This window comes from Elephas maximus, chromosome 11 (genome assembly GCF_024166365.1).
Source record: "Elephas maximus indicus isolate mEleMax1 chromosome 11, mEleMax1 primary haplotype, whole genome shotgun sequence".
In the NCBI taxonomy this organism is placed as follows: domain Eukaryota; kingdom Metazoa; phylum Chordata; class Mammalia; order Proboscidea; family Elephantidae; genus Elephas; species Elephas maximus.
In genome coordinates, this window is record NC_064829.1 from 56,868,857 (window position 1) to 56,881,288 (window position 12,432).

Consider the following 12,432-nt stretch of genomic DNA (forward strand, 5'->3'; position numbering starts at 1 on the left):
GATGCCTTCTTGACCTTCTACCGCCTCCTAGCTGTGAGACCTGGAGGAAATAACTTAAAACTTTTCTGGGCTCTACTTTCCTCCCGTATAAATATGAGGATAAAAAAAGCCGCCATTTCATAGGACTGTGTAAGCACTAATTGAGTTAACACCTGTTAAGCAAAGGTTAGTTATTACTGCGGTTGCTGTCTCCCAGTAGAACTGACCCATCCCTTCCTAATTTCTAAAGAAAAAATCAGTTGCTACAGAGTCGATTCCAACTCATGGCAATCCCATGTGTGTCAGAGTAGAACTGTGCTCCACAGGATTTTCAATGGCTGATTTTCAGGAAGTAGACTGCCAGAGTTTTTTCCCAAGGCGCCTCTCTCTGGGTGGATTTGAACCGCCAAACTTTCAGTTAGTAGCCAAGCACTTAACTGTTTGCTTCCCCCAGGGATTCCTCTGATAAAGAAACAGGTCCCTACTCTTTGAAGCCTTTTTAAACCAAACAATACTTTAGCTTAACTAATAAACAATATCTGCCTTGAGCATTGTGCTCTTTTAAGAGCTATCTATATAGGATCAAAGTGACAACAGCAACTCAAATGATTAGATAGAAACCTTAGAGGGCAGTGAGTTTAAGTTAATGGGGGAGGAACACCTCAGAAAAGGAGAGTGAGAATGGTTGCACAACTGAAAGAATATAATCAATGTCACTGAATTATACATAGAGAAACTGTTGAACTGGTGTATGTTCTGCTGTGTATATTCTCAACAACAACAAAAATACAATAAATTGTAAAAAAAATAAAGTATGGAAATCTGAAGAAAGAAAGAAAAGGAGAGAAGGAAGGAAGAGAGAAAGAGAAAGAATCGGGGTCCCAAACCTTGTATGGGACAGAACCTTTCTGCATGATATAATTCCCAACCTCCTTCTGGGAAGAAATTAGCTTTCCTGATAAAATGCTTAAGCCATTTTCTGATAAACTTTAATGAGATTAAGGCCTCTTCTGGGAAGCTAGTTACCCACCCACTCAGCTAATTGTCAGTCAGGATCTAAGGATATCAAAACAATCCTGCTTTTTTCTTGTATCCCTTCTAATAGTGATTATCTAACCATTCTGTTTTCCTATAAATTATTTCTACAAAGAGGGAATCTCTGAATTGGCCGGCTTAGGCCTCTTCCCTTATGGACTGTTTGAACTAAAACTTTGACACATATTTAAAACTAGTATGTCTGGAAAAATATTAACCAACCGATGAGAGCACATAAAATAGGTCACAGCATTTATTTATATTTTTTTCTAATTTTTGTATGGAGTAAGGACAGACCATGGGAGGCAAGGACCACACTTGTTTTTATCCATATTTAACATTGTGCCCAGTATATAACCCTTTGCCATCAAGTCGATTCCAACTCATAGCAACCCTATAGGACAGAGTAGAACTGTCCCATAGAGTTTCCAAGGAGCAGCTGGTGGATTTGAACCACTGACCTTTGGGTTAGCAGCCAAGCTCTTAACCACTACACAAAAAAAAAAAAAAAAAAAAATTTTTTTAAAGGTAGTCAATAAATGTTTGTTAAGAAAATAAATTAATGAAAGAACAAATTAAAACAAATGATAAGAGCACTGAGAACTTACCATTAGCCAGAAGAACTGGGAAGATGTATTATAAAGCACTGCTGGCTTGGGATGTGGTTATGGGTTCAAACCTTGTTTATAGCTGTGTGGCTTTGGAAAAGTGTCTTAACCTGTCTTAAGTTGTGCTCTTAATCACTACGCCACCAGGGCTCTTTCTTCAACATACTCTGCGGATAATAGTGCACTGTGTAGAAGTGTTTTGAGTTGGAACAACTTACATAGAGAGTGTAACACAATGTCAGACACATTAGGACCTCAAAATATTTTAGTTCCTTCTACTGCCACTTACTTTCTTTATGTCATTGGAAAAGTCACTTTCTCTCTCTAGGCCTCAGTTTCATCTTAACATAAAATAGAACTGCACCATAGGGTTTCCAAGGAGTAGCTGGTGGACTTGAACTGCAAACTTTCTGGTTAGTAGCCAAGTCCTTAAATACTGTGCTACCAGGGCTCCTATATAAAGTAGGAATCAAAAAATTGTTTGCTTGTTTTTCATGTTCCAAGGATGCAGTCAGCATTAAATAAAATAATGGATGTAAAAATGCTTTAAAGAGTATTTAAAGTGCAGGGCAGTCTTCTGCTTCCAGGCAAGATAGAAAAACAGAGACCAGGTTTACCGTCCTACCTTAAAGAGTGAAAGTACCAGACAAAATACGAGGAACAACAGTTTTTAAGACACTGCACATCACGCAGTAAAAGACAGTGATACCCAAGAGACAAGAAAAAAGTTAGTTGAGCTCTACAGTCACCCCAGTTACAGGCTTTTAATTTAGAACATAGAAAGTTATTATAACTCTATTCCATATGTTCAAAAATTAAATAGAAAAATGGAAGATATTTAAAAAGATCCAAATCAAACTTCTAGAGATGAAAACCACAATGTTTGAGATGGAAAACACACTGGATAGGATTAACAGCAGATTAAAACTTCCAGAAGAAAAGACTAGGGAACTTGAACACAGCAATACAAGCTATCCAAAAAGGAAACAAAAAAAATCAAACCCGTTGCCGTCGAGTCGATTCCGACTCATAGCGACCCTATAGGACAGATTAGAGCTCCCCATAGAGTTTCCAAGGAGTGCCTGGTGGATTTGAACTGCCAACCTCTTGGTTAGCAGCCATAGCTCTTAACCACTGCACCACCAGGGTTTCCATATCCAAAAAGAAATGCATTGAAAAAAAGGAATTTTTCTTTTTTAAGTACAGGGCATCAGTGCAGTAGGAGAAAACTTTGAGTGGCCTAATATATTAAATTGGAGTACCTAAAGGAAAAAGGAGAGTTGAGGGGCAGAGAAAATTTTTTTTTAAATAGCTCGAAAATTTCTAAACTTGATTGAAAAACTGTAAATCCACAGATCTAAGAAGCTCAAAAACCTGAAGCACAAGAAATATGAAGAAAACTACAACTAGGCACATCATAATCAAATTATTCAAAACCAATAAGGGGAAAATCTTAAAAGTAGCCAGAGGGGAAAAAAAACAAGTTACATTTAGAGCAATGAAGGTAAGGATTACAGCAGATTTCTCATAAAAAATAACATAGACAAAAAAAAAGTGGGGTAACTTCTTTAAGGTATTGAAAGAAAAAAGAAATGTCAACCTAGAATCCTCTACACAGTGAAAATGTCTTTCCAAAATGAAGTCTGTTTTAGACCTATGCAATCTGAAAGAAAATATAACCAGCAGACCCACACTGCAAGAAACGTTAAAGGATATCCTTTAAGTAGCATAAAAATGATACCAGATGGAACTATGCACCTATACAAAGCAATGAGAGAATCAGAAATGATAACTACGTTCACACACACAAACACACACACAATCTTTAAAAGATAATCAACAAGTTTTTGTATATAAGAATTTTAAAATAATGAATAATAACAATGTAGCATAGGGTGTGCAACAAATGTAAAAGTAAAACGTAGGACATCAGCACAAAGGTCAGGAGGGAAGAAATAGAAATGTACTATCTTATAAGGTTTGTGTACTATACACTAAGTGGTATAATATCATTTGAGGGTACACTGTGATAAATGAAAGATTCATAATATAAACCTGAAAGCAAACCTTAAACAAAACAAAGAGTTATGGGTAATAAGCCAACAAAGGAGATAAAAGGGAATCATAAAAAGTATTCAATCCAAAGGGAAGTAGAAAAAGAAGAAAAAAATGGAATGAAGAAAAGGCAGACTGAAGAGAAAACAAAAAGATGACAGATTTAAATCTAACTATATCAATCACCACGTTAAGCATAGGTGGTCTAAACACTATAATTAAAAGGCAGAGATTGTTAGATGGCATTTAAAAAAAAAAAAAAAAAAACCCAAACTTGTTGCCATCAAGTTGATTCCAACTCATAGTGACCCTATAGGACAGAACAGAATTGCACCTTTCCGGTTTCAAAGGAGCGACCAGTGGATTCTAACTGCCAAACTTTCAGTTAGCTGCCAAGTGCCACCAGGTCTCCAGGATAAAAAAGCAAAACGCAAATACATGCTGCCTACAACAAATCAACTCTAAATATAAAGAAATAAATAGATTAAAAGTAAAAGGGTTGAAAAAGATATACTGGGCAAACGCTAATCAAAAGAAGGCTGGAGTGGCCATATTACTATCAGACAAAATAGATTTCAGAGTAGAGAAAGATGACATCACTACATATTCTACAGATACTAATAGCATAATAAGGGAATATTATGAACAGCTTTATGCCAATAAATTCAACAACTTAGATGAACAAATTCCTTGAAGGGCACAAACTATGAAATCTCATTAAAGAAGAGATAAACTGAACAGCCCTATATCTATTAAAGTAATTGAATTTGTAGTAAAAACCTTCCCACAAAGAAAATTCTAAGCTCAGATAGCTTCACTGGTAATATCCACTAAAAATTTAAAGAAATTATACCAACTCTACACAAACTCTTCCAGATAACTGAAGAGGAGGGAATACTTCCCAAATCCTTCTTGAGCCAGTATTATCCTGATACAAAAACTAGGCATGAGCGCACACACACACACAACTAGAGATCAGTATCTCCTATGAACAAGACACAGAACTTCTAAACAAAATTTTAACAAATGGAATCCATCAGTAAAAAGGATAATACGTCATGACCAAATGGTATTTAATCTCAGTGTTTCAAGACTGGTTTAACATTTGGAAATCAATATAAGTACCATATTCATAGACTAAAAAGAAAAACCATATGATCATCTAAATAGACACAGTAAAAACGTGAAAAAAACCTAATAACCATTTCTGCTTAAAAAAAAGACTATCAGAAATCTAGGACTAGAAGAGAACTTCTTCAACCTTATAAAGGGCATCTACAAAAAACCTGTAGCAAACATCATATCAGTGGTGAACAACTAAATTCCTTCCCCCTAAAACTGGAAACAAGAGTGTCCACTCTCACCAATTCTATTCAACATTGTGTTGAAGGTTCTGCTAAGTGCAAAAAGACAAGAAAAGGAAATAAAAGCATCCAGGTTGGAAAAAAAGTACAACTACCTTTATTCACAGACATGATTGTCTACGTAGAAAATCAAACCTACAAAAAAAGCTACTAGAACTAATAAGAGGGTTGAGCAAGGTTGCAAGATATAAGATAGATATGCAAATATCAACTGTATTTCTACGTATTAGCAACGAACAACTGAAGATTAATTTTTTAAAAGAAATAACACCATTTGTAACAGCATCCAAACATGAAATGCTTAGGGATAAATACAAAAGTAGATATGAAAACCTGTACACTGAGAACTACAAAACACCGCTTATAAAAATTAAAGAAGGTCTGAATAAATGGAGAGATACACTGTGATCATTGGTTGGAAGACTGTTAAGACGTCAGCTCTACCCATATTGTTCTACAGACTCAATGTAATTCCAATCAAAATCCCAGTAGGCTTTTTTATAGAGACTGACAAACTAATTCTAAAGTTTATATAAAATATGCAAAAGACCTAGAATAACCAAAGCAAGTTAGAGAACCAATACTACCTAGTTTTAAGGCTTATTATGTTGCTGTTTTTGTTAGGTGCCGTCGAGTCGGTGCCGACTCATAGCGACCCTATCTATGCACAACAGAATGAAACAATGCCCGGTCTTGCACCACCTTCACCATGGTTGCTACGCTTGAGCTCATCGTTGCAGCCACTGTGTCAGTCCACCTCATTGAGGGTCTTCCTCTTTTCCTCTGACCCTGTACTTTACCAAGCATGATGTCCTTCTCCAGGGATTGATCCCTCCTGACAACATGTCCAAAGATTGTAAAAGACACAGTCTCACCATCCTTGCTTCTAAGGAGCATTCTGGTTGTACCTCTATCAAGACAGATCTGTTTGTTCTTTTGGCAGTCCACCTATATTCAATATTCTTCACCAGCACCACAATTCAAAGGCATCAATTCTTCTTCAGTCTTCCTTATTCATTGTCCAGCTTTCACATGCATAGGAGGCAACTAAAAGTACCATGGCTTGGGTCAGGTGCATCTTAGTCTTCAAGGTGACACCTTTGCTTTTCAACATTTTAAAGAGGTTCTTTGCAGCAGATTTACCCAACGCAATGCATCATTTGATTTCTTGACTGCTGCTTCCATGGCTGTTGATCGTGGATCCAAGTAAAATGAAATCCTTGACAACGTCAATCTTTTTCTCTGTTTATCATGATGTTGCTCACTGGTCCGGTTGTGAGGATTTTTGTTTTCTTTATGTTGAGGTGCAATCCATACTGAAGGCTGTGGCCTTTGATCTTCATTAGTAAGTGCTTCAAGTCCTTTTCACTTTAAGCAAGCAAGGTTGTATCATCTGCATAACACAGGTTGTTAATGAGTCTTCCTCCAATCCTGATGCCCCTTTCTTCCTCATACAGTCCAGCTTCTCAGATTATCTTCTCAGCATACAGATTGAATAGGTATGGTGAAAGGACACAACCTGAGGTACACCGTTCCTGACTTTAAGCTAATCAGTATTCCCTTGTTCTGTCTGAACAATCTGAACAACTGCCTTTTGATTTACCTAAAGGTTCCTCATGAGCACGAGTTAAGTGTTCTGGAATTCCCATTCTTCGCAATGCTATCCATAATTTGTTATAATCCACACAGTCGAATGTCTTTGCATAGTTAATGAAACACAGGTAAACATCCTTCTGGTATTCTCTGCTTTCAGCCAGGATCCATCTGACATCAGCAATGATATCTCTGGTTCCACATCCTCTTCTGAAACCAGCCTGAATTTCTGGTAGTTCCCTGTCAATATACTGCAGCAGCCATTTTTGAATGATTTTCAGCAAAATTTTGCTTGTGTGTGATATTAATGATATTGTTCTATAATTTCTGCATTTGGTTGGATCACTTTTCTTGGGAATAGGCACAAATATGAATCTCTTCCAGTCAGTTGGCCAGGAAGCTGTCTTCCGTATTTCTTGGCATAGACGAGTAAGAACCTCCAGCACTGCATTTGTTTGTTGAAATATCTCAATGCTTATTATAGAGCTGCAGTAATTGCAACAGTTTGGTATTGGCACAAAGATAGACAAATTGATCAGTTGAACAGCAAGTCAAAAAATAGACCCATACAGATATAAACAACTGATTTTTGACCAAGGTGCAAAGGCAATGCAATGGAGAAAGGATATTATTTTCAACAAATGTTGTTGCAACAGCTAGATAGCCATATGCGAAAAAGTGAACTTTGATACATACCTTGCACCATATACAAACATTAACTCAAAATGCATCATTGTCCTAAACGTAAAGCCTAATACTATAAAATTTCTAGACAAAAACAGAGTATAAAATCTTTGTGACCTCGGGTTAGGAAAAGATACCTTAAATGTAACACCAAAAGAACTATCCATAAAGGGAAAAATTGGATTTTCCAAAATTTAAAACTTTTTATTTTTGGAAGGCATCGTTAAGAGAATGAAAAGGCAAGCTGCATAACAGGAGAAAATATCTGCAAATCATGTACTGGTAAAGAACTTATATCCAGAATACATAAAGAACTCCCAAAACTCAATAATAAGAAACAACCTCCTTGAAAATGGGCAAAAGATTTGAATAGACACTTTACCCAAGAAGATATATGAATGATACATAAACACATAAAAAGATGTTCAACATCATTAGTTACAAGGCAACTGCAAATTAAAAACATGAGATACTACTACAAGACAATTACTATGGCTAAAATTAAGACAGCTGAGCCTACTAAATGTTGACGAGGATGTGGAGCAACTAGAAATTTGATGCATTGCTGGTGGGAATATAACGTGGTACAACCTCTTTGGAAAACAGTGTGTCCATTTCCTTAAAAATTAAACATATACCCACCACATGATATGCTCATTTCATTACTAGGTATTTACCCAAGAGAAATGAAAGTGTATGTCCACACAAAGACTTGTACATGAATGCTCATAGCATCTTTATGTGTTATAAGCAAAGAATTGGAAAAAACCCAAATGTCCATCAACGAGTGAATGGATAACCCATATATATTCATACAATGGAATACTCTGTTGTTAGTTGCTGTCCAGTTGATTCTCACTCACGGTGACCTCAGCAATAAAAATGAAGGGACTATTGATACATGTTACAACATAGATGAATCTCAAAATAATTACACTGCATAAAAGAAGCCAGATGAAAAAGAATTCATACTGTACGACTCTATTTACAAAATTCTTAAAAATGCAAATAATCTATAGTGAATAAAAGCAGATTTGTCACAGGGCACTCCCTCTCTCCTGGGGATAAGAAGGAATCGGAAGGTCTGACTACAAACAGGCATGAAAAAACTTTTGGGATGATGAATATGTTCAGAATTTTGATTGTGGTGATGATGTCACATGTATATACACACAGCAAAACTTACCAAATTGTATACTTTAACTGTATTCAGTTTACTGTATTTCAATTACAGGTAGTCCTTGACTTATGATGTACTCAAGCTATGACAAATCACACTTATGACCATCCATTTTTCCCCCGTGCATCTTATAGTTAGTAATATGTACTACACACAATGTTGCAGTGCATAATTTGCTGATGTTATCATTCTCAGATGTAACGGTTCCAACCCCCAAGACAAATAAAGATCAGATTTATGAATATACTGATAATAAAATGCAATAATAATGAAAACTTTTTTAAAAAATTAGGTATTTGACTTACATCAGAACCGACTTATGAAGGAGTAGTCGTCAGGCCAGAACCCCATCATAAGTTGGGGACTACCTGTGTACCTCAATAAAACTTAATAACAGAGGAGGTGGAGCCAAGATGGTGGAATAGACAGACGCTACTGGTGAGCCCTCTTTACAACAAAGACCCGAAAAAACAAGTGAAACGAGTGTATTTGTGACAAGCTGGGTGCCCTGAGCATCAAAGGCAAGCTTAGATAACAAACTGATGGGCAGGGGGAGGAAGAGACCGTTCAGTAGTGGAGAGGAGTTACCGGACCTGAACCGCGCAGAGACCTCAGGCACCATTCCCAGAGTGGTGGTGGTGGTGGTGGTGGGCTGGTTCTAGTGTTCAGCCGCAGTTTACTCAGGGAGAAGCAGCCAGCCGCACAGCCTACTCACAACTCCAGAACCTGAGGAGAACAGCATTTTCAGCAAAAGCTAAGTACTTGCGTATATTTTACCGCGCCCCCTCCACCCCCAAGCTGGCTTTAGCGGCTGAATCCCTGGGCCTGAGATAGACCCTGGTGAGCACCTAGAGCCATCCTCCTGGCCTTGGGGAAGGAAAAAATTTGCTACTGGGGGGAAAAGATAATTTGCTAGCTCCATTAAGCGGGGGAGCTCAGAACAGAAGCTGCTCCTGTCCAGGCATAAACCGTCCATGGACATTGAGCAACTTTCCCTTCTGCATGGACCTGTGTGGGCCTATTTCGGGAGAATAGGCCCTTGTTGGCAAACTCCAACCATTTCAGCTGTGTGGTGGAGAGGTGGGTGTTTGACGTTTGACATTGCTTTGCCTATCAAACAAGGTCCCCGCCTACCCACATCAGGGACCTAAGGACTGGAAGCTCCACTCAGGTCACACAGCCACACCTGACAGGGGTCCAAAGATAACTGGTACCTCCCAGTCCTTACAACCAAAAACGCTGGGTGCCCATGGTCCCTCTGCAGAACCCACCCACCAGCACGTTCTAGGGAACAGAGACGCGTTTTCCTCAGAGACACTTGGGGGTCGGTTCTCAGACCCCTGCCTTGTTCAGAGCGTGACCCCCTGCTGCAATCAGATAGCAGTATATACGCCAATCACCCCTGCCCCTCCAAGACTGTAGGACAGAGCCTGTACCACACATTGATGATAAGCTACCTAGACACCTGAGCTGAATTCATACAAGAAAACTGAATGGACTCCTAGACTGATATACCTAATAACAGCTCTAGCCAACTGGAGACAGGACACCAGAGCTCCAAAGGCGAAAATAATCAAGCTAGCTCACTCAAGCAACCCATACAGGTATACCAAAACAAAACAAAGCAAGCAGCTACGACACAGTAAGCAAGCATAAACTAATACAATAACTTATACATGGCTCGGAGACGACAGTCAATATCAAGTCACATAAAGAAAGAGACCATGATCACCTCAACAGGCTCTCAAAACAAAGAATCCAGGGATCTTCTAGATGAAAGTGCATTCCTGGAATCACCAGATGCAGAATACGAAAGTTTAATATATAGAACCCTTCAATACATCAGGAAGGAAATGAGGCAATACGCAGAACAAGCCAAGGAACACACAGATAAAGCAACTGAAGAAATTAGAAAGATTATTGAGGAACATAATGAAAAGTTTAATAAGCTGGAAAAACCCATAGACAGACAGCAATCAGGAATTCAGAAGATTAACAATAAAATTACAGAATTAGACAACTCAATAGAAAGTCAGAGGAGCAGAATTGAGCAAGTAGAAGCTAAAATTTCTGAACTCAAAGATAAATCACTTGGCAATAATATATTTGAAGAAAAATCAGATAAAAGAATCTAAAAATATGAAGAAACCTTAAGAATCATGTGGGACTCTATCAAGAGAAATAACATAAGAGTGATTGAAGTACCAGAGCAGGGAGGGATAACAGAAAATATAGAGAAAATTGTTGAAGATTTGTTGGCAGAAAACTTCCCTGATATTGTGAAAGATGAGAAGATATCTATCCAAGATGCTCATCAAACTCCACAACAGATACATGGACCAATGGAACAGAATTGAGAATCCAGACATAAATCTATCCACATATGAGCAGTTGATATTTGACAAAGGTCCCAAAACAGTTAACTGGGGAAAAGACAGTCTTTTTAACAAATGGTGCTGGCGTAACTGGATATACACCTGCAAAAAAATGAAATAATACCCATACCTCACTCCATGCACAAAAACTAACTCAAAATGGATCAAAGACCTAAATATAAAATCTAAAACAATAAAGATCATGGAAGAAAAAATAGGGACAACGTTAGGAGCCCTAATACAGGGCATAAACAGTATACAAAACATTATAAAGAATGCAGAAGAAAAACTAGATAACTGGGAGCTCCTAAAAATCAAACACCTATGCGCATCCAAAGACTTCACCAAAAGAGTAAAAAGACTACCTACAGACTGGGAAAAACTTTTTAGCTATGACATTTCTGATCAGCGCCTGATCTCTAAAATCTAAATGATACTGCAAAAACTCAACTGTAAAAAGACAAATAACCCAATTAAAAAATGGGCAAAAGATATGAATAGACACTTCACTAAAGAAGACATTCAGGTAGCTAACAGATACATGAGGAAATGTTCGTGATCATTAGCCATTAGAGAACTGCAGATCAAAACTACAATGAGATTTCATCTCACTCCAACAAGGCTGGCATTAATCCAAAAAACGCAAAAGAATAAATATTGGAGAGGCTGTGGAGAGATTGGAACACTTCTACACTGCTGGTGGGAATGTCAAATGATACAACCACTTTGGACATTGATTTGGTGCTTCCTTAAAAAGCTGGAAATAGAACTACCATACAATCCAGCAATCCCACTCCTCCGAATATATCCTAGAGAAATAAGAGCCTTTACACGAACAGATATATGCACACCCATGTTTATTAAAGCACTGTTTACAATAGCAAAAACATGGAAGCAACCAAGGTGCCCACTGACGGATGAACGGATAAATAAATTATGGTATATTCACACAATGGAATACTACGCACAGATAAAGGACAGTGAGGAATCTGTGAAACATTTCATAACATGGAGGAACCTGGAAGGCATTATGCTGAGTGGAATTAGTCAGTTGCAAAAGGACAAATATTGTATAAGACCACTATTATAAGAACTTGAGAAATAGTTTAAACTGAGAAGAAAACATTCTTTTGTGGTTACGAGAGGGGGGAGGGAGGGAGGGTGGGAGAGGGTCATTCGCTAATTAGATAGTAGATAAGAACTAATTGAGGTGAAGGGAAAGATGGCACACAATACAGGGGAGGTCAGCACAATTGGACTAAACCAAAAGCAAAGAAGTTTCCTGAATAAACTGAATGCTTCCAAGGCCAGAGTAGCAGGGGCAGAGGTCTGGGGACCATGGTTTCAGGGGACATCTAAGTCAACTGGCATAATCTATTAAGAAAACACTCTGCATCCCACTTTGAAGAGTGGCATCTGGGGTCTTAAACACTAGCAAGCAGCCATCTAAGATGCATCAATTGGTCTCAACCCACCTGGATCAAAGGAGAATGAAGAACACCAAGGACACAAGGCGATTACGAGCCCAAGAGACAGAAAGGGCCACATGAACCACAGAC

At 38.0% G+C, this 12,432-nt stretch overlaps 1 protein-coding gene across 10 annotated transcripts in view; it reads right to left on the bottom strand.

Moving 5' to 3' along the window:
- The window catches only part of ZBTB7C (zinc finger and BTB domain containing 7C), a 401,190-nt gene that overhangs the window by 219,577 nt on the left and 169,181 nt on the right, over window positions 1–12,432 (bottom strand). For 4 of the 10 annotated variants that reach the window (XM_049902316.1, XM_049902323.1, XM_049902322.1 and 1 more), the window contains one exon: window positions 9,092–9,224. The exons of the other annotated variants lie outside the window; for them this stretch is intronic. The gene's annotated coding sequence lies outside the window, so the exon portion shown is untranslated. The remainder of the gene's footprint in view (window positions 1–9,091; window positions 9,225–12,432) is intronic. 10 annotated transcript variants of the gene reach the window in all.